Raw genomic sequence first — 16,923 nt, 5'->3', positions numbered from 1 at the left:
CTGACTTGTTTAGAAGGTTGAAGCCCGGGCAATTAGCAATACTTTGCAAAAATAATGAAGTTAGGAAAGGTTTTATGTGTTGCATTTGTACCATGTTTGGAAGACATCCAAATACAACTTCGTGTTCATCTACCTTCAGAGGTCTAACCTCTGACTCTTTAAGAAGAAAACTTTGTCGTCAGCAAAGGTGCATGTACTGTTAGTCATGTATTCAGAATTAAGTTTTTGTTGGGGTTTTCCTTAGTTTTTGCATTGAGATAGAATCTGGCTATGTAACTTTGGTTTATGTGAAACCCACTATGTAGATCAGGCCAGCTGTGAACGCAGAGATCAGCCTGCCTTTGCCTCCCAGTGCCGGGATTAGAGGATTCTGATTTTTAAGAAGGGTTCTTGAGCTGATCTCAGTGGTTCACACCTTTGATCCAAACCCTTCAGGTGTCAGATGGATCTCTAAACCTGAGGTCAGCCTGGTCTATGTAGTAAAATCCAGGACAGCAAGAACTACATAGTGAGACTCTGTCTTAGAAAAACAAAAACAAAGAAAAGCTGAATAACTTCTTAGAGAAATGTATTGACCTTTATATATCAGAAATGGGTTTTAAGCAAGAGTGTAGTCTATATTAGCATTGTCTCCAGGTGAGATTATGAATTCTTTTGTAGTACTTAACGTTCCAAGAGATAGATAGGCATGATAGTTTACAAAAATCCATATTCAGATCCTTAATTCCTAAAACTCTACAGAATTAAATTAAGATACTTGTGAACAAGGGATCACAGCATTTTCCTTTTTAATCTTTATGACATTTTACAAAAGAAACAAATAGCAAGATTTGTTTTCCAAAAATGAGCCCAACAATATTTCAAGTCCCATATACTCTTGCAGAATTTTGCCACTTCCCTATCAAGAGAGTGTTTCTTTCTGAACTTTATCAAACATTTCTTACTGTCTTGGTCAAAGGAGTATGACAGAATTTGATTTTTTTAATACGAGTAAACTATGGTGTTCATTCAAACTGTTACACTTGCATATGGAAATGTTCAGAATCCATATTTTTCAAGTAAAGGATATGGCAGTGTTGGTTTTTTTAAAAAAAGAAAGTAAATCAAATACCTAAATATAAAAGCAACAAACTATGAAAATTCTAATAAAGATATGGGTAATATTTTGTGATCTTGTATTTTGACAGTTTCTTAGACATGAAATAAAAATTTCAAGAAAGAAAAGCAATTAATGTCATAAAATTTAAAAACATTTATCACCAAAAGAAATTATTTAAAAATGAAAAGACAGCTTACAAAAAGACATTTTATATTTAATTTTTTAAAATTCCAGAAGATATAAAGAATGTCTGCAACATAAAAAAATATTGGTGATGTGATTTAAAATTGGTAAAATATGAACTAGTGTTTCATAGTTGTAGAAAGGGCTAGCAAGCATAATAAAAGCAACTCAACCATATTAACAGTAGTGTTCAGTGTATTTCAAACTTAAAGCTATATACTTTTTTATAAGGTAAATAATAGATGATGTTGAGGACTTAGACAAATTACAACCCAAATATTTTGCTGAAAGGAATGGAAAATGCAATTCTCCCATGCAAAGCAGTCTAGCTTTTCTCATTATATTAAACATAAAATTACCACATTATCCAGCTACTCAAGGATTTTGTTTATGTAGAAAAGAACTGAAAATATGCAAAAATGAAAACTCACTTGTGGTCATAAAAGCATCATTTTTAATAACCAAAAGATGGAAATACTGCAAATGTCAATCAACTGCTGGACTGACAAACAAAATTTGATGTGTCTGTATAATGGAATGCTGTTTAATAATAGAAAAATCAAAAGTTAACACAGGATATAACATGGATGTACCTTGACCCAGACATAAAACCTCAAATGGTTTATGATTCTATTTATATAAAATATTCATAATAGATAAATTCATAGATGCAAAAAGTAGAATAATGTTCTCTAGGTGTTGAGGAGAAGGAGCAATGTGAATGACTGTTAATGTGGATTTCCTTTCATGGGGAAGATAATGTTCTGGAAGTACGTAATGACAGTGAATGCATGGCACCAGGTAAATACCAAACACCAATGAGTATAGATTACACGATATGCTATTATAACAGAATAAAATGTGACAAGAAAATTCTAATAAGAAAAGACTCAAACGTTTATTGAAAAAGGCATTGAGTGGTAGGCTATAAACATCTATTTGTTTGACCTGTAAGGATGGATATGAGTCAATTTGATAAATGAGTAATAAGTTAGAATCAGAAAGATTTACCACAACCTATTGATTAGTTACTAGGTTTTATCATTATACGAGTACATGAGAGAGTGGGAGAAAGAGAAGGAAAGAGGAAAGGACAGAGCAGGGGGAAGAGAGGGAGAGAGGGACGAAAGGAAGAGGAAAAAGATGAGAATAAGGAGAAGCATGGAAATTATTTTTTAGAATTGTTTCCAAAGTTATGTTTATTTCTTCTTTGTTAACTATTTGAATGTGGAAACATCTTTTTTAAATGCTAGTTTATCTGCATCAGGTTATAGAACCTCTGGAAGAACAGTCAGAATACTGAGCCAGCAGCAAAACAGCCTCAACACAGAAAGTTTTGAATTAAGTCTCTAACATTTCATGGCAGCACTATTCTGGATAATTTATTTAGTTTCTCTATTCCTTACCTTTCAGCTATAACATAGAGATGATAATGTTGTCTGCCTCACAAAATTATGACAATTAAATGAGTTTATAATACGCATGAAAAAGATTTAGAATAGTTTTTACCAAATGATAGCTGCTATAGGAAGTTTGGTTGTTGTTGTTGTTGCTGCTGCTGCTGCTGCTGCTGCTGCTGCTGTTGTTGTTTCGCTTAGTAAATATTTTTATTGGATATTTATTTTCTATTTACATTTCAAATGTTATTCCCTTTCCAGGTGTCCCAGACATAAGCCCCCTATTCCATCCCCCTCCCCTTCTCTATGGGTGTTCCCCTCCCCATCCTCCCCCGATTACCGCCCTCCCCCCAACAATCTAGTTCACTGGGGGTTCAGTCTTGGCAGGACCAAGGACTTCCCCTTCCACTGGTGCTCTTACTAGGATATTCATTGCTAACTATGAGGTCAGAGTCCAGGGTCAGCCCATGTATAGTCTTTAGGTAGTGGCTTAGTCCCTGGAAGCTCTGGTTGGTTGGCATTGTTGTTCATATGGGGTCTCGAGCCCCTTCAAACTCTTCCAGTTCTTTCTCTGATTCCTTCAACGGGAGTTCCGTTCTCAGTTCAGTGGTTTGCTGCTGGCATTTCCCTATGTATTTGCTGTATTCTGGCTGTGTCTCTCAGGAGACATCTATATCCGGATGCTGTCAGCATTCACTTCTTAGCTTCATCAATCATATCTAGTCTTGGTGACTATGTATACACACACACACACACACACACACACACACACACACACACACACACACACACACACACACACGTATATATGGCACATGAAGGGCAAGTTCTGAATGGCTGATCCATCAGTCACTGCTCCAAACTTTGCCTCCATATTCTCTCCTATGAATATTTTTGTTCCCCTTTTTAAGAAGGAGTGAAGCATCTACATTTTGGTCATGTTTGTTCTTGAACTTCATGTAGTCTGCATATTGTATCCTGGGTGACTCAAGTTTCTGGGCTAATATCCACTTATCAGTGAGTACATACCATGTGTGTTTTCCTGTGATCAGGTTACCTCACTCAGGATGGTATTTTCTTGTTCAATCCATTTGCCTATGACATTCATGAAGTTAATTGTTTTTAATAGCTGAGTAGTAATCCATTGTGTAGATGTACCACATTTTTTGTATCCATTACTCTGTTGAAGGCCATCTGGTTTCTGTTGAAGGGCATTACAGTTTCTGGCTATTATAAATAAGGCTGCTATGAACACAGTGCAGCATGTGGCTTTGTTGCATGTTGGAGCATTTTTGGGGTATATGCCCAAGAGAGGTACAGCTGGGTCCTCAGAGAGTAAGTGTCCAATTTTCTGAGGAACCTCCAGACAGATTTCCTGAGTCATTGTGCCAGTTTGCAATCCCACCAACAATGGAGGAGTGTTCCTTTTTCTCCACATCTTCCCCAGCATCTGTTGTCACCTGAGATTTTAGCTCAGCCACTCTGACTGGTGAGAAGTGGAATCTCAGGGTTGTTTTGATTTGCATTCCCTGATGACTGAGGATGTTTAGCATTTCTTTAGCTACTTCTCAGGAAGTCCATGTTCCTCAGCTTAGAATTCTTTGTTCAGCTCTGTACCCCATTTTTTCATCTTTATTAAATTGGGTATTTCTTCTTTACATTTCAATTGTTATTAACTTTCACAGTTTCCTGGCCAACATCCCCCTAACCCCTCCTCCTCCCCTTCTCTATGGGTGTTCCCCTCCCCATCCTCCCCACATTAACGCCCTCCCCCCAACAATCAAGTTCAATGGGGTTCAGTCTTGGCAGGACCCAGGGCTTCCCCTTCCACTGGTGCCCTTACTAGGCTATTCCTTGCTACCTATGCAGTTGGAGCCCAGGGTCAGTCCATGTATAGCCTTTGGGTAGTGGCTTAGTCCCTGGAAGCTCTGGTTGCTTGGCATTGTTGTTCATATGGGGTCTCAAGCCCCTTCAAGCTCTTTCAGTCCTTTCTGAGATTCCTTCAACAGGGGTCCCATTCTCAGTTCAGTGGATTGCTGCTGGCATTCGCCTATGTATTTGCTGTATTCTGGCTGTGTCTCTCAGGAGAGATCTACATCCGGGTCCTGTCAGCCTGTACTGCTTTGCATCATCCATCTTACTTACTTTGGTGGCTGTATATGTATGGGCCACATGTGGGGCAGGCTCTGAAAGGGTGTTCCTTCTGCCTCTGTTCTAAACTTTGCCTCTCTATTCCCTCCCAGGGGTATTCTTGTTTCCCTTTTAAAGAAGGAGTGATGCATTCACATTTTGGCCATCCTTCTTGAGTTTCATCTTTTCTGTGCATCTAGGGTAATTCAAGCATATGGGCTAATAGCCACTTATCAATAAGTGCATACCATGTGTGTTTTTCTGTGATTGGGTTACCTCACTCAGGATGATATTTTCCAGTTCCAACCGTTTGCCTACGAATTTCATAAAGTCATTGTTTTTGATAGCTGATTAATATTCCATTGTGTAGATGTACCACTTTTTCTGTATCCATTCCTCTGTTGAAGGGCATCTGGGTTCTTTCCAGCTTCTGGCTATTATAAATAAGGCTGCGATGAACATAGTGGAGCACGTGTCTTTTTTATATGTTGGGGCATCTTTTGGGTATATGCCCAAGAGAGGTATAGCTGGATCCTCAGGCAGTTAAATATCCAATTTTCTAAGGAACCTCCAGACTGATTTCCAGAATGGTTGTACCAGTCTGCAATCCCACCAACAATGGAGGAGTGTTCCTCTTTCTCCACATCCTTGCCAGCATTTGCTGTCACCTGAGTTTTTGATCTTAGCCATTCTCACTGGTATGAGGTGAAATCTGAGGGTTGTTTTGATTTGCATTTCCCTTATGACTAAAGATGTTGAACATTTCTTTAGGTGTTTCTCAGCCATTCGGCATTCCTCGGCTGTGAATTCTTTGTTTAGCTATGAACCCCATTTTATAATAGAGTTATTTGTCTCACTGCGGTCTAACTTTTTGAGTTCTTTGTATATTTTGGATGTAAGGACTGTATCTATTGTAGGATTGGTAGATCTTTTCCCAATCTGTTGGTTGCCATTTTGTCCTAACCACAGTGTCCTTTGCCGTACAGAAGCTTTGCAGTTTTATGAGATCCCATTTGTCGATTCTTGATCTTAGAGCATAATTCATTGGTGTTTTGTTCAGGAAATTTTTTCCAGTGCCCGTGTGTTCGAGATGCTGCCCTAGTTTTTCTTCTATTAGTTTGAGTGTATCTGGTTCGATGTGGAGGTCCTTGATCCACTTGAACTTAAGTTTGTACAGGGTGATAAGCTTGGATCGATCTGTATTCTTCTACGTGTTGACCTCCAGTTGAACCAGCACCATTTGTTGAAAATGTTATCTTTTTTTCCATTGAATGGTTTTGGCTCCTCTGTCAAAAATCAAGTGCCCATAGGTGTGTGGGTTCATTTCTGGGTCTTCAATTCTTTTGCACTGGTCTATCTGTCTGTCTCTGTACCAATACCATGCAGTTTTTATCACTATTACTCTGTAATACTGCTTGAGTTCAGGGATAGTGATTCCCCCTAAAGTCCTTTCATTATTGAGGATAGTTTTAGCTATCCTGGAATTTTTGTTATTCCAGATGAACTTGCAAATTGTTCTGTCTAACTCTTTGAAGAAATGGATTGGTATTTTGATGGGGATTGCATTGAATCTGTAGATCGCTTTTGGTAAAATGGCCATTATTACTATATTAATTCTGCCAATCCATGAGCATGGGAGATCTTTCCATCTTCTGAGGTCTTCAATTTCTTTCTTCAGAGTCTTGAAGTTCTTATTGTACAGATCTTTTACTTGCTTGGTTAAAGTCACACCAAGGTACTTTATATTATTTGGGTCTGTTATGAAGGGTGTCGTTTCCCTAATTCCTTTCTCGGCTTGTTTCTCTTTTATGTAGAGGAAGGCTACTGATTAATTTGAGTTAATTTTAAACCCAGCCACTTTGCTGAAGGTGTTTATCAGCTTTAGTAGTTCTCTGGTGGAACTTTTGGGATCACTTAAATATACTATCATATCATCTGCAAATAGTGATATTTTGACTTCTTCTTTTCCGATCTGTATCCACTTGACCTCCATTTGTTGTCTGATTGCTCTGGCTAGAACTTCAAGAACTATGTTGAATAAGTAGGGAGAGAGCGGGCAGCCTTGTCTAGTCCCTTATTTTAGTGGGATTGCTTCAAGTTTCTCTCCACTTAGTTTAATGTTAGCAACTGGTTTGCTGTATATGGCTTTTACTATGTTTAGGTATGGGCCTTGAATTCCAAATCTTTCCAGGACTTTTATCATGAAGTGGTGTTGAATTTTGTCAAATGCTTTCTCAGCATCTAATGAAATGATCATGTGGTTCTGTTCTTTCAGTTTGTCTATATAATGGATCACGTTGATGGTTTTCCGTATATTAAACCATCCCTGCATGCCTGAGATGAAGCCTGCTTGATCATGGTGGATGATTGTTTTGATGTGCTCTTGGATTCGGTTTGCCAGAATTTTATTGAGTATTTTTGCATCGATATTCATAAGGGAAATTGGTCTGAAGTTCTCTTTCTTTGTTGGGTCTTTGTGTGGTTTAGGTATAAGAGTAATTGTGGCTTCATAGGAGGAATTCGGTAGTGCTCCGTCTGTTTCAATATTGTGGAATAGTTTGGATAGTATTGGTATGAGGTCTTCTATGAAGGTCTGATAGAATTCTGCACTAAACCCATCTGGACCTGGGCTCTTTTTGGTTGGGAGACCTTTAATGACTGCTTCCATTTCCTTAGGAGTTATGGGGTTGTTTAACTGGTTTATCTGTTCCTGATTTAACTTCACTACCTGGTATCTGTCCAGGAAATTGTCCATTTCCTTCAGATTTTCAAGTTTTGTTGAATATAGGCTTTTGTAGTAGGATCTGATGATGTTTTGAATTTCCTCTGATTCTGTAGTTATGTCTCCCTTTTCATTTCTGATTTTGTTAATTTGGACACACTCTCTGTGTCCTCCCGTTAGTCTGGCTAAGGGTTTATCTATCTTGTTGATTTTCTCAAAGAACCAACTTTTGGTTCTGTTGATTCTTTCTATGGTCCTTTTTGTTTCTACTTGGCTGATTTCAGCTCTCAATTTGATTATTTCCTGAATTCTACTCCTCCTGGGTGGAATTGTTTCTTTTTGTTCTAGATCTTTTAGGTGTGCTGTCAAGCTGCTGACATATGCTCTCTCCTGTTTCTTTCTGCAGGCACTCAGAGCTATGAGTTTTCCTCTTAGCACAGCTTTCATTCTGTCCAATAGTTTTGGGTATGTTGAACCTTCATTTTCATTAAATTCGAAGAAGTCTTTAATTTCTTTCTTTATTTCTTCCTTGACCAGGTTATCATCGACTAGAGCATTGTTCGACTTCCATGTATATGTGGGCATCATTCCCTTATTCTTACTGAAGACCAGCTTTAGCCCGTGGTGGTCTGATGGGATGCATGGGATTATTTCTATCTTTCTATGTCTGTTGAGGCTTGTTTTATGACCAATTATATGGTCAGTTTTGGAGAAAGTACCATGAGGTGGTGAGAAGAAGGTATATCCTTTTGTTTTAGGATAGAATGTTCTATAGATACCTGTTAAGTCCATTTGGTTCATGATTTCTCTTAGTCTATGTCTCTGTTAAACTTCTGTTTCCATGATCTGTCCATTGATGAGAGTGGGGTATTGAAATCTCCTACTATTATTGTGTGAGGTGCAATGTGTGCTTTGAGCTTTAGTAAGGTTTCTTTTACGTATGTAGGGGCCCTTGTATTTGGGGCATAGATATTTAGGATTGAGAGTTCTTCTTGGTGGATTTTTCCTTTGATGAATATGAAGTGTCCTTCCTTATGTTTTTTTCATGACTTTTAGTTGAAAGTCTCGATATTAGAATGGCTACTCCAGCTTGCTTCTTCCGACCATTTGCTTGGAATGTTGTTTTCCAGCCTTTCACTCTGAGGTAGTGTCCGTCTTTGTCTCTGAGGTGTGTTTCCTGTAGGCAGCAGAATGCAGGGTCCTCTTTGCGTATCCAGTTTGTTAATCTATGTCTTTTTATTGGGGAGTTGAGCCCATTGATGTTGAGAGATATTAAGGAATAGTGATTATTGCTTCCTGTTATATTCATATTTGGATGTGAGATTATGTTTTTGTGCTTTTCTTCCCTTTGTTTTGTTGCCAAGATGATTAGTTTTTTGCTTTTTCTAGGGTGTAGCTTGCCTCCTTATGTTGGGCTTTACCATTTATTATCCTTTGTAGTGCTGGATTTGTAGAAAGATATTGTGTAAATTTGGTTTTGTCATGGAATATCTTGGTTTCTCCATCTATGTTAATTGAAAGTTTTGCAGGATACAGTAACCTGGGATGTCATTTGTGTTCTCTTAGGGTCTGTATGACATCTGTCCAGGATCTTCTGGCTTTCAGAGTCTCTGGCGAAAAGTCTGGTGTGATTCTGATAGGTCTGCATTTATATGTTACTTGACCTTTTTCCCTTACTGCTTTTAATATTCTTTCTTTATTTTGTGCATTTGGTGTTTTGACTATTATGTGGCAGGAGGAGTTTCTTTTCTGGTCCAATCTATTTGGAGTTTGGTAGGCTTCTTGTATGTTTATGGGCATCTCGTTCTTTAGGTTAGGGAAGTTTTCTTCTATGATTTTGTTGAAGATATTTACTGGTCCTTTGAGCTGGGAGTCTTCACTCTCTTCTATACCTATTATCCTTAGGTTTGTTCTTCTCATTGAGGTCTGGATTTCCTGTATGTTTTGGATCAGTAGCTTTTTCCGTTTTACATCATCTTTGACAGTTGAATCGATGATTTCTATGGAATCTTCTGCTCCTGAGATTCTCTCTTCTATCTCTTTTATTCTGTTGGTGATGCTTGTATCTAAGGCTCCTTGTCTCTTCCTTTGGTTTTCTATATACAGGGTTGTTTCCCTGTTTCCTTTCTTGATTGCTTCTATTTCCATTTTTAATTCCTTCACCTGTTTGATTGTGTTCTCCTGGAATTCTTTCAGGGATTTTTGTGATTCCTCTTTATAGGCTTCTACTTATTTATTTATGTTTTCCTCCCTTTCTCTAAGGGAGTTTTTCACGTCTTTCTTGAAGTCCTCCATCATCATGATTAAATGTGATTTTAAATCTATATCTTGCTTTTTTGGTGTGTTTGGATATTCAGTGTTTGCTTTGGTTGCAGAATTGGATTTCGATGATGCCATGTAGTCTTGGTTTCTGTTGCTTGGGTTCCTGTGCTCGCCTCCTGTCATCAGGTTGTCTCTGGTGTTACCTTGTTCTGCAATTTCTGACAGTGGCTAGACCGTCCTATAGGCCTGTGTGTCAGGAGTACTGTAGTCCTGTTTTCCTCTTTTCTTTCAGCCAGCTATGGGAACAGAGTGTTCTGTTTTTGGGCGTGTAGTCTTTCCTGTCTACTGGTCTTCAGCTGTTCCTGTGGGCCTGTGTCCTGAGTCCACCGGGCAGGTAGCTTGGAGCAGAAAAGTTGGTCTTACCTGTGGTCCTGGGCTCAAGTTGCTTGTGGGTGGCTGCTTTTGATCTCTCTGTGAGGGCGGTAACTAGGAGGGCCTGTGCCGCCTTTCCGGGAGCCCCTGTGCATCGGGGTCCCACATGGTGTTAGGTGTTTTCCTCTGGAGTCAGAAATGTGGGCAGAGTGTAGCTCTTCTGGCTTCCCAGGTGTGTCTGCCCCTCTGAAGGTTTAGCTCTCCCTCCCACAGGATTTGGGTGCAGAGAACTGTTGACCAGTTCCTTTCAGATCCAGGCGGTGTCTGGACCTCTGTCCTGTATTTCTTTAATGGATTTATTTATGTCCTTCTTAATGTCCTCCACCATCATCATCATAAAATGTGATTTTTATATCAAAATCTTGCTTTTCTGGTGTGTTTGGATATCCAGTATTTGCTTTGCTGGGAGACCTGGGCTCTGATGATTCTAAGTAGTCTTTGGTTTCTGCTGCTTAGGTTCTTGCTCTTGCCTTTCTGGCTATCACGTTGTCTCTAGTATTAGCTTCTCTTGCTGTCTCTGACAGTGGCTTGACCTTCCTGTATGCCTGTGTGTCAGTGCTCCTGTAGACCTGTTTTCTTTCTGCCAGATCTGGGATCAGAGAGCTCTGCTCTCAGGTGTGTAGGCACTCCTGTCAACTGGCTTTCAGCTCTTGGCATAGGCAGAAACCCAAATGGTCCTGCGCCTGACTGCTCCAAAGTCCCTATGTCCAGGGTGCACAGATGGCACTAGATGATTTCCTCTTGGGTGGTGAATGTGGGCAGAGAGTAGTCTTCTCTGAGTTCTCAGTAGTATCCACACTTCTGAGCGTCCAGCTCTTCCCTGCACAGGATTTGTGTACAAAGAGTTGTGTGACCTGTTCAGTTCAGTTCTGGGCACAGGCCAGACCCAGGAGGTTCCTGCAATTGACTGCTCCTATATTCATGTATCCAGAGGCACTATTCAGGTTCATCTTGGGCCAGGGATGTGGAAGAGGTGGGCAGAAATGGGAGACTTCACTGTGGTCTCTGGATTGTCCAAACTGGGTATTCAGCTCTCTCCCCCATGGGATTTGGGTGCCAGCTATAGAATGCTTTAATTCTATGTATACTTGTAGACAGCTAAGTTTTGCTAAACTTTGTAGTTGATACATATTTATATTTATGGGATTCTGAATGAAGGTTTGGCACAAGTACACAATGTGCAATGATCAAAGGTATGTAATAACCTAAAATATTTATGTGTAACCTGGGTTACATTACTCATTCATCTTCCATATTTAACCCTGTATTTGCCCCAGAGTAGATACTTAGAAAATAAGTCTATACTCGTATGGAGACATGGTGCTCTTCTGAAGCTCCAGAGCCCAGTTCCCAGTACTCAAATAATTTGTTCTAGGGATTACCCATGTCTCTGTCCCCCGCAGGAAGGTGAATTTATATGGCATACACAAAAATATATACAACTAAACATATATAAAACACAGGAACTACTTAACTGAAAATGTATGTTAAAAGTAAGTAATGACCACATATTTCCTTTAGACAGGAGCAATTCTGGGTTAAAATTTGGAGATGAGTGAGGGGCCCCATCCCCCAACCGGGGGCCTTGCTTAACCTCTGGATATGATCTTTATGGATTCTCCTTCTACTTTGTTGGGCATTTTAGCTAATCTCATCCCTGTTGGGTCCTGGGAACCTCTTTCTTTCCTCGCATCTGGGACTTTTTGGTGGCAGTTCTCCATCCCCAATAGCTGAGTACACATGGAGGAATCCATGGATCCAGCTGCATATGTAGCAGAGGATGGCCTTATCTGGCATCAATGGGAGGAGAGACCCTTGGTCCTGTGAAGGTTCAATTTACCGAGTGTAGAATGTCAGTGCAGTCAGGTGAAAATGGGTAGGTGGCTGTGCACCATCATAGAAACGGGGGGGGGGGATGAGATCGGGGGTTTTCAGAGGGGAAACTGGGAAAGGGAATAATATTTGAAATGTAAATAAATAAAATATTCAAGAAAAAAGAAAAAAATTAAGTAATAAATGCTGACTTGTAACAGGTGTTACACATGGGTTGATTACATGATACTTCACAGATCATCAGAACGGGAAGTGAACACTGCTTGAATAAAGCATGAAACTATGAGATAAGTAATTCCATTTAGAAGTTTTACAAAATACCTGTTCAAGCAAGTTTTATTGGAAACAATAAATGATGCTGAGTGGCCACCAGATGGTGGTATTGCAGAGCAAATGAAAACACGAGGCAAACTCCAGAACAAGCCATTCTTTCTGCTTTCTCAGATCTTCAGTTTACTACATTTTTATATTCGTATTAATAATTTTGGAGTTTCTCATCATGAACCCCTGTCACACTAACTTCCCAGTCCTTTCAGATCCCTCCTACCCTTAGGTCTCCTCCCTGACCCCAAGAAGAAGAGTGGGGATAAGTGGGGGAAGGAGGAAAGGGAGGGAGAGGGGGAATGGTAGTCCAAGTTGTGTTGCCCACATACTTACTGGAGCATGATCAAATTCCCAGTGGCCAGAGCCTTAAACAAAACAGTTCTTCTCTACCCACATCCCTGCCACAGGCTTTCAATTGTAGAGAGCTATACTTCAGCATCTTTACCACAATTTTTTAAGATTTCTCTTTGATGGCTTTCTTTCTAGGCTGTTACATTTTGGGAGGGAGAGCAGCAGGGCAATAGAGGTTATTATAGATGCCTTCTCTGTCCCTTTTTTCTCAATTGTGAGTCTGCAGTCATAAATACCATACCAAATGTAGTTTCCTTGCCCTTTACAGTGAGTGGGATCAAGGATCATGGACTTCCATATGGTTTCTGGCCAGGGCATGGACCACAGCCATCCACATAGTCTATGGCATCAGCATGTGCCATGGACTTTAGCCTGGTCTCCTGTGTCAGTACAGACCACTGACATCAACATGGCCCTCTGTTTCAGCACAGGCTAAGAACATGAATATGGCCTGAGATGGCAGTGCTGGCCACTCATATAACATGGCTTCAAATAGCAGAACAGACCACAGACATCCATGAGGTGGCCTTTGGTGATAAAACATGTCATAGACATCAACACAGCCCCTGGCTGCAGTGGGACCATGAACCCAGACATGGCTCCCAGTAGCATTATGAAACACCATAAACATGGACATTAACAAGGTCACATCATGGCCCAAGGTCATTAACCTGGCTTGAGTATGCAGCACAGACCCCAGATATCTACATAGCTTTTGGTGACAGCACAGGCCTCAGACATTAACACACACACACACACACACACACACACACACACACACACACACACACACACTGGCTGCAGTAATACTGGACACAGTCATGGATCCTAGAAGCATCATGGACCATGGACATTAACATAGCTTCAGGTAACAGCCCAGACCACTGACACCTGCATGGTCTTTGGTGTTTCTTTCCCTTTCTCCTGGATCACACAATTCCTGTCCCAGGCTATTCACAGATCTGTCTGACACTTGATCCTATATTTCATTCCTAGAGGAAGAAGATAAGTAGTATTTTGTTTCTAATTTGTTTTCTAATTTATAGCCATTTGACCTTTGTTTAATTTTATATGCCTCACACACATTGCTGAAGATAAAATAGGACACAGTAATAACATTTTAGGATATGTGTGCTATATCAGGCATTATATATATTATTTCATTCAATCACCCAGTAGATATTTATAAAACCATGTTAAAAATGTTGATTATAGCCATCTAGGTAAGACAATAGACTAGATGCCACCAACATGTGACCTAATAATGAAGAGTGGGGCCAGAATAAGCAAAGATAGACTCTTCTGGAGAAAAAAGAGAAAACAAGCTTCATTAAATAGGTAGTAGTAGGATCCATGAAAATTGTGGTAAGAGGAGTGGGAATAAAAGCCAAGGTGAACATGGTTACAGCTACATGACTTTCAGCTGGGTGGAGAGGTAACAGGAAAATCTTGTAAAGGTACTCCAGGGAATGATGAAAGCAGATCGACAAAACAAATACCACCAGAAGCTCACAGTCCTTTCAACCTCCAAGCCAATGTAGGGGCGTGTGTGTGTGTGTGTAGTATACAACTATATAGTAAGCAGACTTCCATATGACATTTTTGAAAGGTGTTTTATGTTATTTATCTATTCCTATATTTCTCCCTGAACCATGTCCTTTCATCCTCAACCCCAATTTAACCCTCCCTTTCTATTATTTTCTTTAAATTTTTATATTACTGCATTCTATTTTCCCCACTTTGTATTCATTTTTTCTTTCAGAGTCTGAACTATATCATTCAGAAAGATTGCTTCCAGTTCCATCCATTCACCTGCAGAGTACTCAACAATATGACAAGAGAACATTATAAAATGAGTCACTTGAAGAATATTTTCGTTTCAATCTCCTTGCTCTTATGAATACAGCTGTAATTAACATTTCTGAACAAGTATATGTGAAAAGCTTTTGGCATAAGGTAAGAAGTGGCATAGCTAGGTCATACATGTTGTCTACTTTTAGCTTCTTGAGAACTTTCAACTTTGGATACCCAGAGCCCGATCAACAGTGAAAGAGAGCTACCCTTTCCTTGCATCCTTTTCAGCATTTGTTTTCCACATTTAAAAAATCTTAGTCATAGATAAAAATCTCTAAACTTTGTTAATTTGCATTTCCCTAAATGCTGAGCATGTTGAACACCTTTTAAAGATACTCCTTGTGGCAAGGACCTTGCCCTGATGAATAAAGACTACAGGGGACCAATCCCTGGGTGAGGAGTAGGCAGGACTTGGTTAGAGGAGAGAAGAGAGGGGGAGAAAAGGAAATTGTGGAAAGCTCAAGAGAGAGCTTGGGATGGAAGATGAAACAAACTAGAAAACCACCGGCGGATCTAAGAGGATCTGCCACCAGAGGATTTAATTTAGTATGGCATACTAATTAGGATGTTAGTAGTTGTGCCCAGTAATTGAATTACCTGTTGATTCTAAACTCAGTTTGTGTGGCGTTTTCCTTCATGCAGCAACTCAACTGAATTCCAGAGAAAGTATGGCGGCAAGCCACTGCAGTCAGCCACAAAATTTGATGTGTGGGGCTGGCGTGGTAGTGATCCACCCTGGGAACTTACCGGAGTCTGGTGGAGAGATTTGAGAGTAGAGGGTTAGAGAGTCTGCAGAGAGGAGAACAACCGCCAGTACCATGTGGCCAGCCTGCAGGTGCCCCTCGTAGTGTGGGACAGTGCCAGTTTTAGTATTTCCCGCAACAACTCCTTATTTATTTGTATTTCTTATTTTGAGAACTTATTTTGTAGTTGTGCTGTTTGATTCATTCTTTGTATTTCTGAATTCTTTATATATTCTGGATATTAATCCTCTATTAGATGTATATCTTATTAACGAGTCTCTCCCTCTCTGTGAGCTTCCACTCAACTTGACTGTCATCTTCTGTGTAGAAGACTGTTAGTTTCATGAGGTCCCATTTATCAACTGTTGACCTTACTTCTTGAGTGTATGGGGTACTATTAATGAAATCCAATCCCAAGATGCCAAACCCAAATGCATGTATGTAGGAGAAAGATAAAGTTGTCTTAATGTGTTGTGGTTGCACACACACACAAACACAAGCACACCACACTAATTGAAGAAGAGATAAAAGAAGTAATGAAATGCAGACGAAGATATATGGGAAATTGTAGAGGAAGAGATAAGGGAAAGTTGCAGAGGAGAGGGAGTGGTGAGAACTATGTAAACACAGCATTAATTTATATTTTTATTTTAAAATAAATGTCAATATCATTAAAGACAATCCCAATGCCATATTGTGTAGTTTAGAAAAAATCAAAAGGAAGCAAAACAGAACAAATATGGTAGAACAAATTCTAAAGAATAAAAGTACTTCAATAGGTATTAGTAAACTTGATTTCAAATCATAAACAGAGCCATAGAAGAAGAATGATACTCACCCGAAAACATATAGGTAGATCAATTGAATAGAATTAAGTACCCAGTTGTAAGTCTCAATGATCATATAACCTAATTTTTGACAGAGTGAAAAAATGTACATTGAAGAATAACCAGGATTTTAAACAAGTCTTGCTGAGAAAATTGATTTTCTGTATACCAAAAAATGAAATTAGGTTCTAATTTACCATATTGCAAAGAAAACTCTACTGAAAATGAATCAAAACTCTAAAATATAAGATCTGATACACTGAAATTGCTAGAGAAAAAAGTAGACCATATGTTTAAACACATAAGCATGATAAGGATTTTCTAAATAGAACTCTAGACACACAATCAACAAATGATATTTTATGAAATTAAAATGCTTCTCTACAGCAAAGAAAACTTTGAGATTAGTGAGCAAGCAGTCCAGAAAACCTGATTATTGTTTCGTCCAAAAGAAAATGAGTGTGTAAAATATATGAAGATCTCATAAAATTAAACATTTTTATCCATGATTATTGTCTTAGGGTTTCTATTCCTGCACAAACATCATGACCAAGAAGCAAGTTGGGGAGGAAAGGGTTTATTCAGCTTACTTCCACATTGCTTTTTCATCACCAAAGGAAGTCAGGACTGGAACTCAAGCAGGTCAGGAAGCAGGAGCTGATGCAGAGGCCATGGAGAGATGTTTCTTACTGGCTTGTTTCCCCTGCATTGCTCAGCTTGCTCTCTTATAGAACCCAAGACCACCAGCCCAGGGATGGCACCACCC

Source organism: Rattus norvegicus, chromosome X (genome assembly GCF_021556685.1).
Source record: "Rattus norvegicus strain SHRSP/BbbUtx chromosome X, alternate assembly SHRSP_T2T, whole genome shotgun sequence".
NCBI lineage: Eukaryota > Metazoa > Chordata > Mammalia > Rodentia > Muridae > Rattus > Rattus norvegicus.
This window is presented reverse-complemented; position numbering follows the sequence as displayed.